Source organism: Vigna umbellata, chromosome 1, assembly GCF_029865625.1.
Source record: "Vigna umbellata cultivar VRB3 chromosome 1, Vumbellata_1.0, whole genome shotgun sequence".
NCBI classification, from domain to species: Eukaryota; Viridiplantae; Streptophyta; class Magnoliopsida; order Fabales; family Fabaceae; genus Vigna; species Vigna umbellata.
In genome coordinates this window covers 15,852,157-15,864,183 of record NC_142165.1, presented here as the reverse complement: position 1 = coordinate 15,864,183, position 12,027 = coordinate 15,852,157, and the positions used below count along the sequence as shown (strand labels likewise).

Sequence of the window (12,027 nt, the reverse complement as noted above, 5' to 3'; positions counted from 1 at the left end):
TTCTATTATAAGCCTAGCTTTTACTTTTTCTAAATGATTTACAAATATTTATTATGAAATGTGGAAAGTGATAAATATGAAATTCTATAACTCTTTTATTAGAACAAAAATATTTATATGTCTTGATTCTTAAAAAATATCCTTGAAAACATAAAAGAGAACGAAGGTCCATGCGTATATATAATGTGTTGAATACGTAAATGCATACAATAAATGTTTATTAAATGCATATTGACAAACTCCAAATACCAATTTAAATCAGTTAATTTAGTAAAACTAAATTCAAATTTTGTACTCTTCTAATCAATAGTTGGATACTCTAAATAAAAAAACAAAAGAGAATAATAATTTGATTCAAAGTTAATAGTATTTTTAATTAGAAAATTTAACTCCCTAAGCTTTAGGATTGTCTTTTTATTTATTTTAAAGTTGTACATCATATATTTCTAAGCCCAACAATATATTAACCAAAACAGAAATAATAATTATAAGATAACATGTCTTTTAAATAATAAGAATATGTTAAAAAAACAAAAATTTCCTAAGAATTTTTGGACTCATTAAAATTGAAACTTTGCTTTAGTAATTTATGTTTAATCTCTTTCAACTTCATTTTTGTGTCTATAAAATGATATGTTTTTTTTTTCTTGAAACATTATAGTTTGCGAAGGTTTAAAAAAGGGATTGATACAAAAGACAAGATGAAAACTAAGGGAATTTGGGTGATAATGATGATTATGTTGGTTTTGATAGGAAGTGATTACAATGTTTGGTTTGTGCAAATTGAGTCAAAAGACGTGCCTAATTCAGTCAATTGCGATGGGAAATGTATATTCGCATGTTTTCCTATAATAGGACTTCCTACTTTATATTTATTATGTGTAAGAGATTGTTGCAAAAGATGTTGCAAAAAACATTATAAAGCGTTAGATTGCAGATTACATTGCACTTAAATATCAATACTGGTATTTATTTATTCCTTTACAAAATCATTTTCTTTATCATTTTATACATATTTTCTGAAATTTACTCAAATTATAGGCTCTTTTTAATTAATACATGTTCTTGATTGCAGGAATTTGAGAAGAAGAAAAGATTTCTATGCTTGCTGTAATGAAAAAACTTTAGTCAATAAATAACTGTTCGTCAAACCTTTCACTATTATTTCCTTCATTTTATTATTATTTTTATATTGTTGTTGCAACTCAATAATTCACAAGTCAACGAAAATAAATAGTAACCGATGTTGTTATGAATGCCAACATAAATAATTTGAAGTATCTCAATTCTATTTAACGTTACTGTCTCAAAAATATATTAATTTTTTTTATAATTGAAGGTAATTAATAAATATAATTATTTATTATATAAAAACAATAATATTGGTATTTATTCTATTATTTTCAATAAGTGTAGAAATAAATATATTTATGAAATGCATTTAATGAAATATTTATTTTTGTGTCTATAAAATGATATGTTTTTTTTTTCTTGAAACATTATAGTTTGTGAAGGTTTTGAAAAAGGATTGATATACAAAAGATAAGATGAAAACTAAGGGAGTTTGGGTGATTACGATGATTATGTTTGTTTTGATAGTAAGTGATTACAATGTTTTGTCTGTGCAAATTGAGTCAAAAGATGTGTCTGATGCACTCGGTTGCAGTGGGAAATGTACATTGGAATGTTCTCCTTTAGCAGTGTTTCCTACTTTATATTTAATATGTGCAAGAGATTGCTGCAGAAAATGCTGCAAAAAACAAAATAATGTGGTAGAATGCACAGCACATTGCCCTAATATCAGTACTGGTATTTATTTATTCCTTTCCAAAATCGTTTTCTTTATCATTTTATATATATTTTCTGAAATTTAATCAAATTATATGCTCTTTTTAATTAATACACGTTCTTGATTGCAGGAAAGTGAGAAGAAGAAAAGATTTTTGTGCTTGCTGTAATGGAAAAACTTTAGTCTATAAATAACTGTTCGTCAACCCTTTCACTGTTATGAATGACAACATAAATAATTTGAAGTATATCAATTCTATTTAACATTGCCATTTCAAAAATATAAATTTTCATTAATCTTTTATAATTGAAGGTAATTACGGAAATATACTTATTTATTATATTAAAACAGTAATATTGATATTTGTTTCTCTTTCGGTTGTGGAGTTGGTGAACTTATTCTATTAATCTGATTTTTATATGTTTTAGGTCAAATTTTTTTTACATTAATGATTCTTTTACACATCTAAATTTTTAAATTTTTATATTCATTTGAGACAATTTTTATTTATTTTTTACTTTCTTTTTAAAATAATACAAAAATTTTATAGCTTGTGTCAAATAAATGTAAAAATGTATTTTGGTATCATTACTTTTTTTTATTTTATGCTTTTATAGTTAGGTTTAATAGGAGAATCATTTTCATATAATACTCTCTCCAAGTTAATAAGAATTGAACGATACTAAATAATAAACGTGTACTAAATATAACAAACCTATTAAACTTATATTTATAAATTTTAAAATAAATTTTGGATTAACCTCAATCTAATTATAACTCAACTAATAATATTTTTACTTAAATTTAAGATAATTATTTTTAATATTAATCTTTATTTAATTCAACCTTCAATTAATCGGTGAACTCTTTTTGAATTTTTATAGTAACAGAACCGTGTGATTTTGTAGTGATCAAATGGTTATATTATATAGTTCCATTGTTTTTATTAGGTGTATAAATCGTAGTTAAAAAATAATGTTTAAAATATGAATATTATATGTATTTAATGAACTATTTATTATACGCGTTTAGTGATGTATTCACTAAATGACATTACGCATGTACCCTTCTGGTTTTTTATATGTTTTCAAGGATATTTTTTAAGAATAAAAAATATAAAAAATATATTTATTATAGTGAGATAGTTGTATAATTCTACATTTATCATTTTATTTCTTCGAATAACATAATAATTAAATGTAAATTATTTTTAAAATATTGAAAGCTAAGAATATAATTGAAAAGAATAATAAATGTATTATTTAAATTCTCTTGTTATATATATTTTTTGAATTTAAATATGGACAATGATATGTTAACAATTTTTTCAAATAATTTTTTAACAATAAATTTTGTGTCATTATTTTATTGATATGTGTATTTGAAACGGACTAATCATAAACTATCATGTAAGTGTTATAAAAAAATAATTGTTAAAAAATATTTTCCTACAAATATAAACAAAATTTGTGTTTCGTGATTCTAAAGAGGTAGTAATGGAACGAAGTTCACTATATTTAAAATAATATTGAGACTTAATTCAATAATAAATATATAAAAGTAAGAATAAATCATAAAATTTATATAAAAAGAACAAAATATTTATTAAATTTAAGTTTAAGTTTATAATTTTTAAATATAATTGTTTAAAATTGAAATTCAAAAAAACGTTACATGCTAACCGTATAATTGATCCCATCCATAAAAACTAAAGATATGTACCTTCATGGTGAAAGAAATTCATCATTAAATCCATAAAATAACTTCGAGTTCAATTTTACTAAGTTTGATATATTTTTCTTCCTTAGTCCAATTCAATCCCTATTTAATCGATTAGATTAAGTTTAACCATTTGAGTTTATAAGTTTCAAACTTTTTTATTAGAATTTTGTAATTTCAAATTTTTATATCTTTTATGATAATTAATTTTTTTAAAAAATAGACTTATACAATAGTTAAATGATTAGATACTTTAGTATTTCAAATATACATTATTTTTATTAATATTATTTATTAAATTTTGTTGACTTGAGTTGAGTGAATATTGGGTTTTAAGGTATTTCTCAATCTTACAAAAAAAATTAAATATGTTTTTATTCTCAACTTTAATACAAAATTAGAATACATTGTTTCAAATTTTCATATATTTTAATTTTCAATTTTTTAAAATTAATAAATAGAATACTTTTAATCAAAATATATTTTATTTTACGTATTAAATATATTTTTTATTTAATATTAAAATAATAAAATATTAAATTATGTAAATAACTCAAGTTCTACCATTAAATATATTGAATAAATCAAATTAAACATCAAAGACATAATCAATGTCTTTTGACATTGATGTAATATAATATTTGTCATCAAGAAAACTCTATAATCATCATCATCCGAAGTATCAATTTTCAATTTCAACGTCAATATATAACATCACCGAATATAACGTTAAAATTAACGTCAAAAATAAAAAAATAGAATACCTCAAGAAAATCATTTTTGTATTACTGCCAGTTGATAATTTTAACCATTATTATGTATGATAGGAGAAAGTAACAAATACGTGTATAATTACATGTATAAAGTAAATACATACGATACAATAAATACGTGTAGTAAATACATATAAATGCAGTATATTAAATACATATATTAAAGCATTTATCACATTTATTAAATACATTTCAATACCATAATGATAACACATATGATAAATGCAATATATGAAACGCATCTATTAAATGTACTATTTCCCCCTTCTTCTTCTTTAAGTTTCGTTTAAGATTTTTTTTAAAAAAATATACGATAAATTTAATTGGTTTAATTAAATAATTATAATACTTTTCAATTTTTGTTTTTATTTTTAGGTCACAATAAATACATGTAAGCAAAATAATATTAGACAAAATATAAGATTATAAAAAAGAATGACAAAAATCTTTAAAAAAAGTTGCAACACTCACAAAGGAAGGGAAGGGAGATGATTTATTACTTTCCTATGAGTGTATTTGACAAGGTTGTTAAGGTAATTACAATTTTATTTAATTATTTTATAAGTTAATTTATTTAACTAATGAGTTGTTTTAAAATATTTTATTTTTTCTATAGTTTTTTATTATTATTACCTTTTACATTTTAATATTTTTACTATTGTTATTATTTAATTATTACATTATTTAAATATGCGTTGGGTTACTTTTTAATTTGTAGGAAGTTCTAATTAAAAAAATATCATTTATACTTAATATTTATGAGATGACCATGTTAAGAAGTGAACTTTAAGCCTAACTCAATCTCCACAAAATCAATTTGTAAAGTAAGGTTTGCATCTACTTATATACTATGAATTGTGTTTATCTCTAGTCAATGTGGTACTTCCAACAATACACACATTCATAATTATAAAAAAAAATATTAGTTCAAATTGAAAAATAAATAAATATTAAATTTAATTAATACACATTATTAACTATTTTCTATAAATTGGTGTTTAGTTTTCCATTCATCACCAGAATAATTTAACATATAGCTACACACTTAGGATAACTCGTAAAGATTTCAAAAGGAAACATGACAATGAATTTGATGAAAACAGTTGGGATTATGATTTTACTTATGATTGTGTTGGGTGATGCAGAGGTTCATTACAAACATCCTTCTCAACAAGTTAAGTTAAATGGTGACTCTTCTCTTGCATGTAGGGTTAAATGTTCATTCCATTGTGAAGTTTATCAACCAGAACCACCAATTTATTCAAAATGTATGGAAGATTGTAAAAAAAAATGTGGTAAAACATTCGTTGATCATGTTCATGAATGTGTTACTGGTTGCAACTTGATGAAAAGTTCATTTATTAATTATTGTTTACAAAAGTGTAAGAATGAGTAATGATTTATTATATCATTGTTCAAATAACATTCATATAATGAATAAATAAATGTTAACATACGAGTATTTTCTTCCCATTTATTTCATTGATAATTGTTTATATACGTAATTTATTATTTATACACATACGTAAAAATAGATACTTATTATTTCCTACGACAAAATTTTGAAAATATGTTATAATAAGTTAAATTAATTATGACAAATGATTGAACATATATTAGAGTAAGTTGGCTTATTACGACATATTTTCAAAATTACACCATATAGGAAGTTGAACTTATTATATAATTTATAACAGATTTTCAAAAATGTCTTATAATAAATTAAATTTATTATGATTATTATTTGTGTATTTGTGACAATAAATCAAACTTATTATAATATGTTTTCACAATATTATAAAAAAACAAACTTTTTATTATTCTTGTAACTATGACGCTAAAATCTTCTCATAAGTCTGTTCTACTTGTCATAAAAAGTCTTGTGTCTAATAGTATGTTTTCGTGATTATTTTATGATTTAATTATAAGGATGAAAAATATTAAAACCTACCATCAAATTTTATTAAGAACCATTAAGAAATCTTTTACAATGAAAAAGTTTAAGTATTTGCATTTATTTATATATGTATTTAATAATTTTACTATTTTTTTTACCTTATGTACTTACCATGGAACTTAATACACTCAACTCTTTAAGAAAAAAATTACAATATGATGTGTACAAAATTCTAAAAATTAGACTCTTTAAATACGTCAAAATACCTTCACATCACATTATTAATAAGTCATTACTCGTAGTGGGTAACGTGTTTAACTTTTTTTTTTTTTTTTTGACAGATAGTCGTGATATGGTTTTTGTTGTTAGGTTTAATACTCTCTTTTGTCTTCAGTTTCGCTCGAAAATGTCAAATTAGTCCAACCTTTAAAAAATGTGTGCATCAATGAAATCTCTTCCGTTAAATCCGTACAAACGGCGTTAATTATCTAAGTAGAAGAAAGAGAAAAATAATTAGCGTCGTTTGTACGAATTTAACGGAAGGAATTTTATTGATGCAAATAATTATATTAAGTGAGGACGTAATTGACGCATTTTTTAAAGGATGGACTAATTTGACATTTTCGAGCGAAACTGAACACAAAATAGGATATTAAGCCTTGTTGTTATTATATTGTTTCCGTAAACCACATTATTATAATTTGACATAAATAAATTTTAAGTATCTTAATTCTATTAACATTTGTACTGTATAAACCAAACAAGTTATTAATGAGTATCAGAGTAATTAAAGTTATTTATGAGTATTAAGAGCAATTAAAATCATTAATAAATAATTAATGTAAATAATAAAAACCATTTATAAATGATTAATGAGTAGAGTGAATTGAAAGCTCATCACAATATCTATAAATATAGGTTTAACTTCATGGTAGAATACATTTTTTTTTTATTAGCTAATCATATTATTAAGCAAAGTCATTGGAAACGTTGAACGCTTCTTGCATATAACTTTCAAACTGACCGAATGGTTTGAAAGTTTTTACAAACTGCTTGGATATTAGAGTTTAGGGGAGCCCGAAAACAAGGATATTATTTCTCAACCCTTTAAACCAAAATGATGTTACCTATCAAAAATGTAACTTTTCACTAAATTTATATGGGAAAGATAGTTAAGAAAATATAATTATTTATTATATAAAAACAGTATTTATTCTATTATTTTCAACAAGTGTAGAAACTAATATTTAAAATAAACATTTATGATGTGCATTTAATGAACTATTTATTTTCGTGTCTATAAAATGATATGTTTTTTTTTTTTTAAACATTATAGTTTGTGAAGGTTTTAAAAAAGGATTGATACAAAAGATAAGATGAAAAGTAAAGGAGTTTGGGTGATTACGATGATTATGTTGGTTTTGATAGGAAGTGATTACAATGTTTCGTCTGTGCAAATTGGGTCAAAAGATGTGGCTGATGGACTCGATTGCGAGGGGAGATGTACATGGGAATGTTCTCCTTTAGCAGTGCTACCTACTTTGTATTTAAGATGTGTACGATATTGCTGCAGAAGATGCTGCAAAAAACATTATAAAGTGTTAGATTGCAGATCACATTGCACTAATGTCACTACTGGTATTTATTTATTCCTTTAATAAATCATTTTCTTTATCATTTTATATATATTTTCTGAAATTTAATCATCAAATCATGATTTTAATACATGTTCTTTTTAATTAATGCATGTTCTTGATTGCAGGAATGTGAGAAGAAGAAAAGATTTCTATGCTTCCTGTAATGGGAAAACTTTAGTCAATAAATAACTGTTCATCAACCCTTTCACTATTATTTCTTTCGTTTTTTTATTATTTTTATATTGTTGTTGCAACTTAATAGATCACATATCAACGAAAATAAATAATCACCGTGTTGTTATGAATGCCAACATAAATAAATTTGAAGTATCTCAATTCTATTTAATGTTACCATCTCAAAAATATAAACTTAGAATTAAACTTGATGCAATTATAATTCAACTGATAATCATCATACTTAAATTTAACATTTATATGCATTTAATGAATTATTTATTATACACGTTTAACGAGTTATTCAATAAATGATATTACGCATGTATCCTTCTTGCTTTTTTATACGTTTTCGAGGATATTTTTTAAGAATAAAAAATATATTTATTATGGTAAGATAGTTGTATAATTCCACACTTATCATTTTATTTCTCCGTATAACATAATAAATAAATGTAGATTACTTTTAAAATATTGAAAGCTGAGAATATAATTGAAAAAAATAATAAATGTAATTATTTTAATATGTAATACTATTATTATTATAATATTATATTTTAATATTTTACTATTATTATTATGTAATTATTACATTATTTTAATATGTGTTGGGTTACTTTTTAATCTGTAGGGTGGTTCTAATTAAAAAAAACATTATAAATTAAAGTAATCAGTATTTTATGAAGATGACTTTATAAGAAAAATACACACATTCAAAATTATAAAAAAGAATAGTATTAGTTTAAATTGAAAAATAAAATGAATTTTAAAATAAATAAACATTAAATTTAATTAATACACATTGTTAACTATTTTCTATAAATTGGTGTTTAGTTTTCCTTTCATCACAAGAAGAATTTAACAATACCTACACACAAAATTTTAGGATAGCTAGTAATAAAGATTTCAAAAGGAAATATGACAACGAATGAGATGAAAACAGTTGGGATTATGATTTTACTTATGATTCCATTGTGAAGCTTATCAACCAGAACCACCAATTTATTCAAAATGTATGACAGATTGTCAAAAAAAATGTGGTAAATATATATATATATATATATATATATATATATATATATATATATATATATATATATATATATATATATATATATATATATATATATTGTTTCGGTGTACATTCTCCTGTGTGTCTTTGTTGCTCTTGGCTATCTGGGTTGCTTGCTGGTTGTCTGGGACGCGTGCTTTTCTCCAATCATTGTTGTTCTTCATACTTGCCAAAGGAGGGGGAGGTACCTGCAAAGATACTCCGACGCTCAAGTCAGAAGTGAGTTATGGAACTGAAGCTCTCAAGAGAATGATTATGATACTGCTCTGAAATATTATTCAGGATTTCTAGAGCATAAAAGGAACGTACCTCAACTCTGGTCCTGTTACTGTATTTATAAGCCAAATAAAAATAACCACCTTACCTAAAAACGTGGTTAGTTACTTAACTGTTTAAAATATCTAAGATATTTTATGTAAATATCTTACTACATAACATGCCCCCCAAGTCCGAGTTAACCGTTCTGTTTTATGGACGCGGTAACTATAGGACTTATGGGTTTGAGGGAGGCTGTATTGGGGAGCGTGTTTCTGGTTGTCGCTCCTATGTGGACTGAACGTTTTAAACCAAGGATGACTGAGCATGAGTGAGGCCGAACGTGAGGACCTGGATGGCCGAGCGGTAAAGGCTGTGACGGTCATAGGAGCTGAATGCTTGAGGTAGAGGTCGAGCGGCATGTGAGGCTGAATGATTGAAACCAAGCGGACGAACGTCATTGAGGTCGAATGGACAACATTAATGGCGTCGAACGGCCGAATACTTTAAACGCTCGTGGCATGAATTCACGAGCGGTTTTGTAACGCTCGTTGAAATGGATCGTCGAGCGATGTTTGGACGCTCGTTGACATGGATTGACGAGCGGTTCTTGAACGTTTGTTGAAATGAATTGTCGAGCGATGTTTGGACGCTCGTTGACCTGGGTTGACGAGCGGTTCTTGAACGCTCGCTGACATGGATTGACGAGCGGTTCTTGAACGCTCGTTGACATGGATTGACGAGCGGTTCTTGAACGCTTGTTGAAATGAATTGTCGAGCGATGTTTGGACGCTCGTTGACGTTGATGATTGAGCGTCGAGGCCGAACGATCGACTTTGTGAACGTTCGTTGACACTTGATTGTCGAGCATTGAGGCCGAACGACTGACTTGGTGAACGTTCGTTGACATTTGATTGTCGAGCATTGAGGCCGAACGACTGACTTGGTGAACGTTCGTTGACATTTGATTGTCGAGCGTTAAGGTCGAACGACTGACTGTGTGAACGTTCGTTGTCATTGATGGTCGAACGTTGAGGCCGAATGACGAACGCTTTTGATGTCGAACGACAGAATCTTTGATAATTTGATGTTCTTGGGCGAACATAAGCTGGGCTAGAGGATGGTCCCCTAGGTTTGATGGTCTGGGTGTTCTAGGGCGAACATCTACCAGCGGGAGTGTGTCCCTTTATTCAATGCACCTGGGTGTTCTAGGGCGAACATCTACCAGCGGGAGTGTATCCCTTTATTCAATGCACCTGGGTGTTCTAGGGCGAACATCTACCAGCGGGAGTGTATCCCTTTATTCAATGCACCTGGGTGTTCTAGGGCGAACATCTACCGGGTCTACGAGTGCTTTAGGATGAACGGCTCCCGGGTGTCCGCTTTTACGTACAATATATGCTTCTCTGCACTGTAAGAAATAATATTAAGCATATAGGTGAGACCGTTTGGTCAAGTTGCAAACCTGGTGACCGAACGTTCATTAGGCCGAATGCTGGACGCTTGAGGCCGTACGTCCAGGAGATCGATTGACCGAACGCCAGTGAGTCCGAATGACCGAACGCTTCATGCGGGAATTGTCCGAACGGTTGAAGCCAAGATGCCGAACTTTAATGAGGCCGAATGCTGGAGCGCTCGTGTTGAAGTATGGTCGACCTGGAAAGTGGCGAACGGCAATGGGGAAGAATGGGAGCGGCGACATCAGTGAGGCAAAATGCCGAACGTCGATGATGGGCCAAGTGATGAACGCTCTAGGCCGAACGTCCGTGAAATCTAATGGCCTAATGATTGAGGCCTAGAGGACGAACGTTATTGACGCCGGATGGCTGATCATCAGCTGGGTCGAATGACTGTGACAATCAAACTCTAGGACGCTCGTACACAGGCACTGTCGAGCGTTCGAATCCGAAGGGCGAGGCCGAATGGCCGACTGTTTGACGCCGATGTTGAGCGAAGCGACGAACGCTCTAAGCCGAACGTCAATGATGAGCCAACATGTGTATGACCGAATGGTGGACGCTTGAGACCACATAAAACATTGCAATTGAGGCAGAAGGGATGAGCACAAATGACCGAACGACCGTGAGACTTAATGACCGAACGACCGTGGGACTTAATGGCCGAACGACGATTGAAGCCAAGAGGATGAACGTTATTGAGGCCAGATGGCTGAACGTCAGTTGGGTCGAACGGTCGCGGCGGTCGAATGCTTTAGGCCGAACGTCCTTTAGAACGAATTCTGGAACGCTTGAGACGGGGATGGCTGAACGACTGAGGTCAAGGTGCCGAACGTCACAGATGCCGAGTTGTCGACCGGTCAAGGCCAGGTGACGAACGTCAGGAGGCCGAACATGAGTATGGCCGAATGGTGGAGCCCTCGTGTTGATGTATAGTCGAGCGGTAGGGATCTAATCGTCAATAGTGAGCGAAGTGCCGAACGCTTTATGCTGAACGACCGTCTGAATGTATGCCGAAACGCTTCATGCTGAACGACCGTCTGAATGTTGGCCGACCGATTGAGACCAAGATGCTGAACGTCATGGAGGCGAGTGGCCGAACGATCTAGCCCAAGGATGGCCGAACGTTCTAGGCCAAGGGTGGCCGAGTAATGTGAGGCCGAACACGAGGACTGTTTGAACGCTCGACATATAGGTTGTCGAGCGGCCTAGTGGCACGTGTGGCCGAGCGCTAGGGACTGAACGCCAGGACGT

At 29.2% G+C, this 12,027-nt stretch overlaps 2 long non-coding RNA genes across 2 annotated transcripts; both read left to right on the top strand.

The window, feature by feature from the left end:
- The first annotated feature begins 672 nt into the window (after positions 1-672).
- Positions 673-1,166, top strand: LOC148204777 (uncharacterized). The gene is made up of 2 exons (XR_015785817.1): positions 673-965; positions 1,076-1,166. It is a non-coding gene; the product is annotated as an uncharacterized LOC148204777 (long non-coding RNA).
- Positions 1,167-1,488: 322 nt separating this feature from the next.
- Positions 1,489-2,052, top strand: LOC148204776 (uncharacterized). The gene is made up of 2 exons (XR_015783925.1): positions 1,489-1,809; positions 1,920-2,052. It is a non-coding gene; the product is annotated as an uncharacterized LOC148204776 (long non-coding RNA).
- The last annotated feature ends 9,975 nt before the right edge of the window (positions 2,053-12,027 follow it).